The 14,249-nt window shown below is 48.0% G+C and overlaps 1 protein-coding gene across 7 annotated transcripts in view; it reads right to left on the minus strand.

The window, feature by feature from the left end:
• The window catches only part of gjc2 (gap junction protein gamma 2), a 222,860-nt gene extending 214,915 nt beyond the window's left edge, over positions 1 to 7,945 (minus strand). For all 7 annotated transcript variants that reach the window (XR_011350268.1, XR_011350267.1, XR_011350264.1 and 4 more), the window contains exon 1: positions 7,640 to 7,945. The gene's annotated coding sequence lies outside the window, so the exon portion shown is untranslated. The remainder of the gene's footprint in view (positions 1 to 7,639) is intronic.
• Positions 7,946 to 14,249: the final 6,304 nt, after the last annotated feature.

Here is a 14,249-nt window from a genome sequence, read left to right on the forward strand (position 1 = left end):
AAGCTGATCAAAGCGCAGCAGCTTCAGACACCCTGTCATCTGGCTGACAGGTTGACCCGGTTAAGGTCAGGGCGAATGTTATACACAGGGAAGAGATAAATGCATGATCAGAGATGGGGAAGTGTGGTTGGACAATAATGACTTCACATAGGCTGAGTCCAAATGCACGCATTCCTCCTACACATCCCTCCCCCCCTGCCTCCCGGAGATCTTGCAAGCCCAGCCAGTGACCACATAGTCCCAGCACTATTTGAGGCTCAACAAAATGGGGAGAGTGCCAGGAACAGTGAGAGTACAAGCAAACGGGAGAGGGGCCGGTGCAAGGTTATAGAGAGTACTCTGCCAAGGAATTGGCTGCACTAGTGGGATAGGTACCGCCAGCGGTCAGATGAGCATCAGGCCACTTGGCCACTCTAGTTGAGAGACGAGGGGCCCCCACCCCATATCCACCTTTCCCACCTAGAGGTTAGCACTTTGGGTAGCCTGTCCACACAGTATTAAATCAATAACTCCCTGCAGGGCATCCTGAAGGGATAGTGGAGGAAAGCACGCTGTGGGACTGAGTAGTCGCTGTGGCGCAAGTCAGGTTTTCCATGTTGTTGCAGTGGGACCTGATGTGCCGACCATAGTGGCATGTCATTAGCGAAGAATGAGTGTCATCAGGGAATGGCCCCTTACCACCAACCTCTACAGTGGGGTTCCCGGTTACAATATCCCTGAGGTTGTCAGGGTAACACCCGCCTTGGCGAGCCATCTAGTCACCACCATCCATCCCGACCTCAGAGGGGTGCTCTTGCCTTTGATAGGAATAGCAAGCAGCAGGACGATTTGTGAAGCCATTGCCCTGCTGTAAGGGCTAGAGTACTTAGAATGGGGAGCACCCGCAAATGGGGTCCCCACACAAGTTCACCAGGTGAAGACAAAATATGGGAAAAATTGGAATAGTGAGCTCCTTAAAGATTTGTACCGTGCCCTAGTATGTGTGAGAGTGAATTGTGCCCATTTAAATAACACTCCCACTGCCGCCATGTTTGCTATGTGGCAGGAATACTGTGAACATAACCACAAAAACCTCCACTGCCCACCGCACTCCCCCCCCCCACCTAAGATGGCTCTTGCTGCCCTCAGGACTGAGATAATTTCCGTGGTACAACAGGAACTGATCAACAAAGGCATCCTGTCAAACCAGGACCCCCCAACCCCCACTGTTGCCTGGAACACTGCAGTCCCAGCTCCTGTTGATGGAGGCCAAGGACCCTGGTGGATCCATTCAGCAGTCCTGTCCCACCTGGGAGACTGAAGCCATTTATTCCAGTGGCCATCCATTGGGAAGAGGGAAATACCCTGCACTGGATGGTGCAGAATGACACATGGTGGGGCCATTTGCCTGAGCCTTTACCAGCCCAACCAGTGACCACGCAGTCCTAGGTCTGCCACGAGAGCACCCTGTTGACCCTCCAAAAAAGGGAGGAAGCCCCCATTGTCCACCAGGGAAAGGGGATTAATACATGGTGGGAGCATGCGCTTGAGCCTTTAGCCCGACCAATGACGACGTGGTCCCGGTCTGCCACGAGGGCACTCTGCTGACCCTCCATAACGGGGAGGTAGCCGAAAATGGGGGAACCTCAGGTGGGCATGTAGATCGTCATTGTAGGACAACAGAGCCCCAGGATTACTCAAGTAAGAGGCTAACCAAGCGAGGATACTAATACCCACCAGCAGCCAGGCAAACACTTAGCCATGCCGCTGCTTCAGTTGGGAGATGAGAGGGATCCCAATTCCCTTCTCCCTCATTAAGATTCAAGCAGCCTGTCTGACAGCAGACAATTACCAAAGCCTTGCAGGTGCTGCCAGAAGGGGTCGAATGATGTTACCACTCTTTGGGAAAGGATGGTGACTGTGGACCAGGCCAGGATTACCTTCCCTCCTAGAATGGGGCTGACACAGCCAGCTGCAGTGGGACACTGCTGACGTTGGGACACAGATGGTTAGGGAGTGGGTAATGATTGTGGGTACCTACAAACACCACCTCCCAGGGACCACAAAGGTGACTGGTGCCTTAGTGGACTATTTGGTCACCGTTGCATGGCCCAACCTTAGAGAGGTGGTCTTCGCCCCTCATGGGACTGGCGACCAGGAGGGCAGTCCAGTAAGCCATTCATTGCCCTCCTGGAGGGAACTGAGGGCACGGAGCAGCAGAGAGACAGAGATGTGTGTTCTCTGGAGCGAGCATAACTGGTGGGGGGAGGGGGGGAAGAAAGCACCACGGGGGTGCAGCTTCCCATGCACTTCCCACACCAACCTGGATCAGATCCCCCTCCCCTGCTCTTCCTCGATCAGAGGTGGTCCCTGACTAATCTATCTTTTGACCCCTCTTCCCCCTCACCCACCCCCACAGAAGAAAACTACTCTTCAAACTGTTCCTCTCCTCAATCTGAGGGTCCATCGACAGACTGCTGCACTTGAATCATTGATTTCAGCCGCCAACACCAGCTTGTTTAGGCAGCAGCACTGGACATTTGTGCGGACATTGTGTTGGACTTTGTTTTTCAGTCATCCTGAGGTATAGTAATGACACTGAATGGACATTGTGTCCTTTTCACTTAACTTGACAGTGACAGCTCCTCCCCATCATTAACAGAACAAAAACACCTCATGGGGTGGGGACCGGAAGCCTTTATTTAAAAACTCTGATTTGGCTAACTCAGTCCTGACTCCTGGCTATTGTTGCAGGGATCCAACACAGGCATTAGTGGCACCCGTTTAAGAAAACACGAGCAGGAATGGCATCCTGGTGTCAACTGCACAAATCTCCCAGGTATATTCTGGATACAAGTCTGTTGGCCTACCCCCTGCCTCACTACAGGATAGCACTGCAGCGACCATCTGGGGTGTGCTTTGGAACTACCCTAGTGTGGGGCCAGGCCACGGGATATGCAAGCCAAAAGAGGGATCTGGCACCTCATGGTGCTACCTGCTCACAGACATTGGTAGTGAAGGTGCTCACATTTACCAGCTAAGCCGGAGAAGCCAGGCATGAGTCAGTGACCAGACAAATTCTTTTTTCTACCCTCCCCTCTGATACGAGGGAGCAGCTCCCACAATGCCCTGCTCCATCTGTTTGGTTGTTGGGAATTGGGGGGGTGGTAGAGAAAAGAGAGGCGCTGGTAAGGTGCTGTCATTGGATTTGATTATGTGCCTTGTCCGACAAAAGGAGGACACACACACACACACACACACAGATATTGTTGTTTTAAAAAGTTTTTTTTAATAATAGGTACATCGCTTCATTGTGATGTGAAGTGTTGTGGGTAGAGGAGGTGTGACCTTCCTGCTGGTGATCACGTGGAAGTCACATCACTCAAAGTTACAGTTTGCAGGTGGAGTATCAGTTAGGACTGAGCTCCGACCAATGGTCAGTGCACACCTTGCCATTGGCCAGTTCAAATCACCAAACATCCTTATTGGCTAGAGCCCTGTATTTAGCACCAGCACAGAGGACATTCGCTCTCTCTGCCTTATGGTAATAACCCCAGACACCACTCCATGCCAGATCGCTACTGTAAAAGTCCCTTGGAAGCCTCGCGGGTAAGGTGCACACTTCACTGAAGCTGAGCCATGGTATTGCTCTAGCTCAAACTGCTATAGATCAATATTGGCAGTCGAGCCGCCATTCTCAACTGATTGGGAGTCCAAGAGCGTGCATATACCCCTGAGGGTACAGTGGTAGAAGATCCACCTCCTCTCAATTCAGAGCTGTGTCTGGGTGGGTGAATTCATACAAGAACAATGTTACTCATTCTCAATCTCTTACAAGCTCAAAGGGTTGTGCCTTTATAGGACTGGGACAGTTAGTATCGATTTATCAAAACATGTAGCTGGGGTGATCATCCAATATTTTCATCATCTGTTACTTATGAAATTAAATTAAATTAGTTTACATTATTAAGAAAATGCATCACAAGTTTCTATTTCCAATGTTCTGACCTTAGACCTCTGGTTCTCACTTTTATCCCCACTCACTTACCACCCTTTCAAACCACAGAGCACCTATGGCAACTTTTCCTTCACCCCCCACCCCTATATCATCTTTATTCATCCCTTACTAACTACAGTGCACCTATGGTTAGTAAGGGATGAGTTAAGATGGTATAGGAGTGGGGGAGGGGAAATTGAGACCCACTGCCTTACACACATTAATGCAAATGGTTCAGAAAGAGCACCAAAGCCTCGACTTTCATAGAAGACCACTGCCCCTCAACAATTTCTACTGGTGCACAACATTTGCATTCATTACAGAGAGGAAGGGGAGCTGGTCTGCTCAAGATCAGAAGCTACAAATACAGTTCAGGACATCACACAAACCTCTCCCCTTCACAGTCACCGTCTGCATCTCCTGATTTCTCACGAAGGCAGCCAATGCAAGGAACAACCTAGACACACTCTTTGTGGGTGAAGCACCCACCAACCAGCAGAAGGAGTTTCTTCCCTGCAGCTCTCGGGCTCCTGAAGGGACCCCACAACAGTGGTGTCCTGCTGCCCTTGCTTGGCACTGATCTTTTCGAATGCACCTTTCTTGAGTCTTCCTGTGCTCTTCAGTCGTTGGTGAAGGTTCCAGGGATAGCCTGTGTGAAGAACCCTCACACTGCATTCGGTGTGTGACAAATTTAAAACAAAGGGCTTCCAAAGGTCTCAAGTCAGACTGATATACGAGTCGAGCCTCTCCCATGTGATTTTGTCTTAAATTTCCCAGCAAACTACTCAGTCTTTAAAGACTAGTGTCCCCCCTATTCTAAATGACGGTACCCTGGCCCTCACCCCTCCCCCATTCTAAATGACAGTACCCTGGCCCTCACCCCTTCTATTCTAAATGACGGTACCCTGGCCCTCACCACCCCTATTCTAAATGACGGTACCCTGGCCCTTACCCCCCCTATTCAAAATGGCAGTACCCTGGCCCTCACCCCACCCCACATTCTAAATGACGGTACCCTGGCCCTCACCCCCCCATTCTAAATGACAGTACCCTGGCCCTCACCCCCCCCCACCCCCATCACTGTTCTAAATGACAGTGCCCTGGCCCTCACCCACCCCCCATTCTAAATGACGGTACCCTAGCCATCACCACCTCCCATCCCCCACCAATGTTCTAAATGACAGTACCCTGGCCCTCAACCCCCCTTTCTAAATGACGGTACCCTGGCCCTCACCCCCCCCCATTCTAAATGACAGTACCCTGGCCCTCACCCACCCCCACCAATGTTCTAAACGACGGTTCCCTGGCCCTCACCCCCCCATTCTAAATGATGGTACCCTGGACCTCACCCCCACCACTGTTCTAAATGACAGTGCCCTGGCCCTCATCCACCCCCCATTCTAAATGACGGTACCCTGGCCCTCACCCCCCCCATTCTAGATGACGGTACCCTGGACCCCCCCCCATTCTAAATGATGGTACCCTGGCCATCACCACCTCCCACCCCCACCAATGTTCTAAATGACAGTACCCTGGCCCTCAACCCCCCTTTCTAAATGACGGTACCCTGGCCCTCACCCCCCCCTTTCTAAATGACGGTACCCTGGCCCTCACCCACCCCCACCAATGTTCTAAACGACGGTTCCCTGGCCCTCACCCCCCCATTCTAAATGATGGTACCCTGGCCATCACCACCTCCCACCCCCACCAATGTTCTAAATGACAGTACCCTGGCCCTCAACCCCCCTTTCTAAATGACAGTACCCTGGCCCTCACCCCCCCCTTTCTAAATGACGGTACCCTGGCCCTCACCCACCCCCACCAATGTTCTAAACGACGGTTCCCTGGCCCTCACCCCCCCATTCTAAATGATGGTACCCTGGCCCTCACCCCCCCCACCCCCACCACTGTTCTAAATGACAGTGCCCTGGCCCTCATCCACCCCCCATTCTAAATGACGGTACCCTGGCCCTCACCCCCCCCATTCTAAATGACGTTACCCTGGCCATCAGCACCTCCCACCCCCACCAATGTTCTAAATGACAGTACCCTGGCCCTCACCCCCCTTTCTAAATGACGGTACCCTGGCCCTCACCCCCCCCTTTCTAAATGACGGTACCCTGGCCCTCACCCACCCCCACCAATGTTCTAAACGACGGTTCCCTGGCCCTCACCCCCCCATTCTAAATGATGGTACCCTGGCCCTCACCCCCCCCCACCCCCATCATTGTTCTAAATGACAGTACCCTGGCCCTCACCCCCCCATTCTAAATGACGGTACCCTGGCCCTCACCCCCCCCATTCTAAATGACGGTACCCTGGCCCCCCCCCATTCTAAATGACGGTACCCTGGCCCTCACCCCCCCATTCTAAATGACGGTACCCTGGCCCTCACCCCCCCATTCTAAATGACGGTACCCTGGCCCCCCCCCCCATTCTAAATGACAGTACCCTGGCCCTCACCCCCCCCCATTCTAAATGACGGTACCCTGGCCCTCACCCCCCCCCATTCTAAATGACGGTACCCTGGCCCTCACCCCCCCCCATTCTAAATGATGGTACCCTGGCCCTCACTCCCCCCCCACCCCCATCACTGTTCTAAATGACAGTACCCTGGCCCTCACCCCCCCATTCTAAATGATGGTACCCTGGCCCTCACCCCCCCCCACCCCCACCACTGTTCTAAATGACAGTGCCCTGGCCCTCATCCACCCCCCATTCTAAATGACGGTACCCTGGCCCTCACACCCCCCCATTCTAAATGACGGTACCCTGGCCATCAGCACCTCCCACCCCCACCAATGTTTTAAATGACAGTACCCTGGCCCTCACCCCCCTTTCTAAATGACGGTACCCTGGCCCTCAACCCCCCCCTTTCTAAATGACGGTACCCTGGCCCTCACCCACCCCCACCAATGTTCTAAACGACGGTTCCCTGGCCCTCACCCCCCCATTCTAAATGATGGTACCCTGGCCCTCACCCCCCCCCACCCCCATCACTGTTCTAAATGACAGTACCCTGGCCGTCACCCCCCCCCAATTCTAAATGACGGTACCCTGGCCCTCACCCCCCCCATTCTAAATGACGGTACCCTGGCCCCCCCCATTCTAAATGACGGTACCCTGGCCCTCACCCCCCCATTCTAAATGACGGTACCCTGGCCCTCACCCCCCCATTCTAAATGACGGTACCCTGGCCCCCCCCCATTCTAAATGACAGTACCCTGGCCCTCACCCCCCCCCATTCTAAATGACGGTACCCTGGCCCTCACCCCCCCCCCATTCTAAATGATGGTACCCTGGCCCTCACCCCCCCCCACCCCCATCACTGTTCTAAATGACAGTACCCTGGCCCTCACCCCCCCATTCTAAATGACAGTACCCTGGTCCTCACCCCCCCCCATTCTAAATGACGGTACCCTGGCCCTCACCCCCCCCATTCTAAATGACAGTACCCTGGCCCTCACCCCCCCCCCATTCTAAATGACAGTACCCTGGCCCTCACCCTCCCCCCGACTCCTGTTCTAATTTACCCTCTCCAGCAGCACGGGAGGATCCAATGCAATGCCTCAACGGCTCGTGTAAAACCTTAACAAAGAATATATATATATATTTAAAATAATAAATTCGCTGTCAGCGTCTTTTCATGGTCACTTCACTCACTTTTTGTTCAACCTTTCTCCCCTTCTGCTCCTTCAATTACTGTTCCCTTTCGCCGTCGAGCGGGTCGCCTTCAACTAATTTCTCCACCACCGTCGATATCATTCACCTTCCTCCCACAACCCCCTCCCCTGCGGACGCGGTGTTGGGGGGGGGGGGGAGGGCGGACACAGAAAGCGTTTACACTCCCCCCCCCCCCTCCAAGAAAAAGTCAGAGCGCTGAATCCGTTCCCAGCGGATCTCTGACAGAAATGCCGCCAAAACGCGGACGGGCGCCGCTCAGCCTGCCGGGAACTCCGCCATTTTGCCGTCGAGGAGGCTTGGCGCGCGCGCGAGGAGGCTTGGCGCGCGCGCGAGGAGGCCCGGGCGCGCCCCCCACCCCACCCCCTGCCGCCGGCGCTCGACGCCTTGACCCATCCAAATGCCCTTTCGCCCACCACACCCTGCTCCGTCCACAACCCCGAGGCCGCTCCGCCTGTCCCATCTGTGGACCTTCCATCTCAAACCGTCCAGTTCTCAATCCTCCTCAGGCCTTCGAGTGACTGTCCTGCCCCACTCCTCCATCCCTCAAGCCTGCTTCACCCCTCAACCTCCTCACGCTCTTCCCTCACCAGCCTTTGCTACCTTTACCTCACCTTCCCCTCTTCATATTGTCAGCCTTCCTTGTTTCTCTCACCGGTTCTCCTGCCTCGCCTTCCATTCTTCATATTGTCAGCCTTCCTTGTTTCTCTCACCGGTTCTCCTGCCTCGCCTTCCATTCTTCATATTGTCAGCCTTCCTTGTTTCTCTCACCGGTTCTCCTGCCTCGCCTTCCATTCTTCATATTGTCAGCCTTCCTTGTTTCTCTCACCGGTTCTCCTGCCTCGCCTTCCATTCTTCATATTGTCAGCCTTCCTTGTTTCTCTCACCGGTTCTCCTGCCTCGCCTTCCATTCTTCATATTGTCAGCCTTCCTTGTTTCTCTCACCGGTTCTCCTGCCTCGCCTTCCATTCTTCATATTGTCAGCCTTCCTTGTTTCTCTCACCGGTTCTCCTGCCTCGCCTTCCATTCTTCATATTGTCAGCCTTCCTTGTTTCTCTCACCGGTTCTCCTGCCTCGCCTTCCATTCTTCATATTGTCAGCCTTCCTTGTTTCTCTCACCGGTTCTCCTGCCTCGCCTTCCATTCTTCATATTGTCAGCCTTCCTTGTTTCTCTCACCGGTTCTCCTGCCTCGCCTTCCATTCTTCATATTGTCAGCCTTCCTTGTTTCTCTCACCGGTTCTCCTGCCTCGCCTTCCATTCTTCATATTGTCAGCCTTCCTTGTTTCTCTCACCGGTTCTCCTGCCTCGCCTTCCATTCTTCATATTGTCAGCCTTCCTTGTTTCTCTCACCGGTTCTCCTGCCTCGCCTTCCATTCTTCATATTGTCAGCCTTCCTTGTTTCTCTCACCGGTTCTCCTGCCTCGCCTTCCATTCTTCATATTGTCAGCCTTCCTTGTTTCTCTCACCGGTTCTCCTGCCTCGCCTTCCATTCTTCATATTGTCAGCCTTCCTTGTTTCTCTCACCGGTTCTCCTGCCTCGCCTTCCATTCTTCATATTGTCAGCCTTCCTTGTTTCTCTCACCGGTTCTCCTGCCTCGCCTTCCATTCTTCATATTGTCAGCCTTCCTTGTTTCTCTCACCGGTTCTCCTGCCTCGCCTTCCATTCTTCATATTGTCAGCCTTCCTTGTTTCTCTCACCGGTTCTCCTGCCTCGCCTTCCATTCTTCATATTGTCAGCCTTCCTTGTTTCTCTCACCGGTTCTCCTGCCTCGCCTTCCATTCTTCATATTGTCAGCCTTCCTTGTTTCTCTCACCGGTTCTCCTGCCTCGCCTTCCATTCTTCATATTGTCAGCCTTCCTTGTTTCTCTCACCGGTTCTCCTGCCTCGCCTTTCATGCTTTACTATTAAATTGTGAGCCTTCCCGGGCTTGTCTCACTGCTTCCAAGAGCTCACCAATCCCCTACGCGGTGTTCCCACCCATTGATTCCTCCTGTCTCCCTTTTTCCAGATCTTGCATGCATCTTGGAAATCATCTTAAATGGACCTCCACTAGGTCCATTTATCCCTATGCTACCACTTATCTACCCAATCCTGCTGATTTTCCTCACTTCTTGCCATTTCCAGATTTCATGAGCTACCCCCACCCCAATCTTTTCCATACCTTCTCTCATCATTTTTCTTCCCTCTCCTCTTCCACTCCACCTTAGCCTTCATCCTCTTTCATTATTGCTGATCTAGCCATTGTCTCAGCTCCACCAACCTGTCTTTTCCCCCAAAATGCTACTCTGCAAAACTCTGTCTGATTATGCCTTAAATATATTCAATAGGGTAGCCCCTATTACTGTTTCTATTTGTGTAAGGGTTGATCTCATGTAAAAGTCAACACCCCCCCCCCCCCCATCTATTTTTGGCCAGTATCTGGAATTTTCCCTATATCTCATATTAAAGTATACCCTACTCTTTCACTATGGATTATCGCCTCAGCTCCAGCCACCTGCCTATCAGAACTCCTGACACCTTGAATTTGTACTTGCGCCTCAGCCCCGGCCATCCACCCATCGGAACTCCCGACGTCTCCTATGACAGAGATACTTACTGCAGACCCGACCTCCACCATGGTAGGATGTGTTTTGATGTGCAGACTCTATTATTGCATTAATACATTGTGTTTGTTCTTTATTCATTTAGAGATCATTTGGGCTTCTGCTACTGATATGGTACTTTAGATTCTAGTGTGAATTTCAGCCCCTTAAAAATAGTATCCATGTAATAGTCAACCCCATAAATTTAATATTAAAAGGTGGTCTATGAAATTGACTTTTACACAAGTGTATACAGTGCTTCCTTGGGCAGAGAATTCCACAGCTTCGCTACTCTCTGAGAGAAACAATTCCTCCTCTTCTCCTTCCTCAATCTATTTCCCTGAATCTTGAGGCCATGTCCTCTAGGTCTAGTCTCACATGCCAGTGAAAACAACTTTTCAGCTTTTATCATATCTATCTCTTACATATTTTTATATTTTTCTTTAAGATTCCCTTCTCGGGGAGTCACGTGATGGAGTAGTGGCCAGTCGGGGAACTCCAGCCCTCTCCGGAAAAGTTTAAAAAAACACACAAAACACAAAGGCACAAACATAAAAATTAAAATAAAGTGAAAGTAAAGGTGTGAAGAAAATGGCAGTGAAGAAAGAAAAGTCGAAAGCAACATGAAGAAGAGAAGAAAGAATGTTGGAAGAGAAGGTGAAGGCCTTACCTGTCCAAGGAGGCCCGCCGCGGAGAGAGAAGCCCGCTCCCTAAGGTCAGTTGAAGTCCCGAGCTCGGGACTACAAAAATGGCTCGCGGAGCCAAGTAAAAGTGCGCAACCACGCATGACAAAAAAAAACACTGATGGGAGGGGGGACCAGCTGAGGAGTCAATCTCCACAGCTGAGAATGACAGGTACAACACAACAACAGGAAGAGAACATAGAAAACAACAAGAACAAGAAAGAAGAGAGTGAAAAGAAAACAAGGGTACAACAGATGACCAACCCAGAGGAAGAATAAGAAGAAGAACATAGAGAAATGGAAGAAGAAGGGAAAGGCAAGACAATGGATATATTTTTTAAAGAATATATGGAATCAGTAAAAGAATGGCAATTACAAGAATTTAGTGAAATAAAAAGAAGAATTAAAAGTACAGAAGAAAAAATGAATAGATTAGAGATGGTCATGTCAGATATAGGAAAAAGAGTGGACAAGGTGGAAGAACGAGAAACAGCCGTAGAAATGGAAGTAGAGGACTTAAAAAAGAAATTAGAAGAATCTAATAAAAAAAGTTAAAGAGACACAAGAGCTGTTAGCTCAGAAGATAGATATAATGGAAAATTATAATAGAAGAAATAATATAAAGAGAGTGGGCCTTAAGGAAGATGAAGAAGGCAAGAATATGAGAGAATTTATAAAAGATTGGATCCCCAGAGTCCGAGGAAGACCAGAATTACAGGAAGAAATGGAAATAGAAAGGGCACATAGAACATTAGCCCCGAAACCACAGCCACAACAAAACCCAAGATCCATTTTAGTAAAATTTTTAAGATATACAACAAGAGAAAATATATTGGAGAAAGCAATGAAGAAAATAAGAGAAGACAAAAAGCCACTGGAATACAAAGGTCAAAAAATTTTTTTCTATCCAGACATAAGTTTTGAACTCCTGAAGAAGAGAAAGGAGTTTAATACAGCAAAAGCGATCCTATGGAGGAAAGGATATAAATTTGTGCTGAGTTACCCAGCGGTACTTAAAATCGTTATTCCAGGGCAGCAAAACAGACTATTCTCGGATCCGGAGGAAGCACGAAAATTTGCAGAACAACTACAAAACAGGCAGAGAGATGAAGGCATGTAACGAGAGTAAAAATGACCACGAACTATATGTATGTGTGTATATGGGTATATATATATATATATATATATATTATATGTGTGTGTGTGTGTGTGTGTGTGTGTGTGTGTATGTATATATGTGTGTACATGAGTGTATCCGTATTTAAAGGAAAATATTTAGAGAATAGATAAGAATTAATAAGGGAAAGAATGGGAAGAGAGGAAGTAAGGAGGGAATTAAGAGAGTGACCTTTGTTGTATATGAAAATTGAAATCTTTTCTGGGAGGGGGGCTGGGTGGGGAGGAGATATGATCACTGCGAAATCAGTTGACGCTTGCGAGTGAATTCGCAAATCCAAATGGAGAGGGGAGATGTGGTTGCCCGACAAGGGATAAAGGGCAACTCAGGAAGGGGAGGGGATAGTGGGGTGAAAGAAATTTTAGATAGGAGAATAAGGGAAATGTTTGATGTTTTAGAAATGTTGTCTTATAAAGTGTTCAAAACAAGAAAGCAGAAATGGATAAGAAGGAAAGGTGATGATGAGGAAACGGAAAGGAAAGATAAACAAAGTATGAAATGGCTACGTTGAACTATATGACTTTAACTATTAACAGAATACATAACCAAATCAAAAGGAAGAAACTGCTAAATTTACTGAAAAAAGAAAAAATTGATATAGCATTCGTGCAAGAAACACATTTAACTGAAATAGAGCAAAAGAAATTAAAGAGAGATTGGGTAGGACATGTAACAGCAGCGTCATATAATTCAAAAGCTAGAGGAGTAGCTATATTAATCAGTAAAAATGTACCAATTAAAATAGAAGAGGAAATAATAGATCCAGCAGGGAGATATGTAATGATAAAATGTCAGATATATTCGGAGTTTTGGAATTTACTCAACGTATATTCACCTAACGAAGAAGATCAAAAATTTATGCAAGATTTTTTTTGAAGATAGCAGACACGCAAGGGAACATACTAATAGGAGGGGATTTCAACCTTAATTTGGATTCAAACATGGATAAAACTTGTAAAAAAATTAACAGAAAGAACAAAGTAACCAAATTTATAATTAAATCGATGCAAGAAATGCAACTTTTGGATATATGGAGGAAACAACACCCAGAGGAAAAGGAATATTCATATTATTCGGGTAGACATAAAACATACTCAAGAATAGACCTATTCCTGTTATCAGCTCGTATGCAAGACAGAGTAAGAAAAACAGAATACAAAGCTAGAATATTATCGGACCACTCACCCCTGATATTGACAATAGAGTTAGAGGATGTATAGATGTATAGATGGAGATTAAACTCCATGCTACGTAAAAGGCAGGATTTTAGAGAATTCATTGAAAGACAAATTAAAATGTACTTTGAAATAAATATGGAATCAGTGAAAGATAAGTTTATACTATGGGACGCAATGAAAGCGTTCATCAGATGGCAAATAATAAGTTATGTAACCAAGATGAAGAAGGACTACAATCAGGAAACAGAGCAGTTGGAAAGGGAAATAGCAAATATAGAAAAAGAATTAGCAATGAAGGAAGACACAACTAAAAGAAGAGAATTGGCAGATAAAAAAAAATGAAACACTACAAACATATAAGGTGGAGAAGAACATAATGAAGACAAAACAGAAATATTATGAACTAGGAGAAAAAACACACAAAATTCTAGCATGGCTGCTTAAGACAGAACAAACTAAGAGAATGGTATTGGCATCAAGGAAAAAAGACAAACAAATCACATATAATCCAACGGAGATTAATGAAAACTTCGGAGAATTCTACGAACAATTATACCAAACAAAACAAAGGGAAAGAAGACAAAATAGATGAATTTTTAACTAAAATTGAACTACCAAAATTACAAATAGAGGAACAAAATAAATTAACAGAACCATTTGAAATAGTAGAAATACAAGAGATAATAAAAAAAACTACCAAATAATAAAACACCAGGAGAGGATGGATTCCCAATAGAATTCTATAAAACATTTAAAGATTTATTAATTCCTCCCCTCCTGGAAGTAATCAACCAGATTGATAAAACACAAAGCTTACCAGATTCATGCAAAACAGCAATAATTACAGTAATACCAAAGACAGGGAAAGATCCACTCACACCAGCGTCATATAGACCAATATCTTTACTTAACACAGATTATAAGATAATAGCTAAACTATTAGCAAACAGGTTAGCCGACTATGTACCAA

The sequence above is a fragment of the Narcine bancroftii genome, chromosome 1 (assembly GCF_036971445.1).
Source record: "Narcine bancroftii isolate sNarBan1 chromosome 1, sNarBan1.hap1, whole genome shotgun sequence".
Taxonomy (NCBI): domain Eukaryota; kingdom Metazoa; phylum Chordata; class Chondrichthyes; order Torpediniformes; family Narcinidae; genus Narcine; species Narcine bancroftii.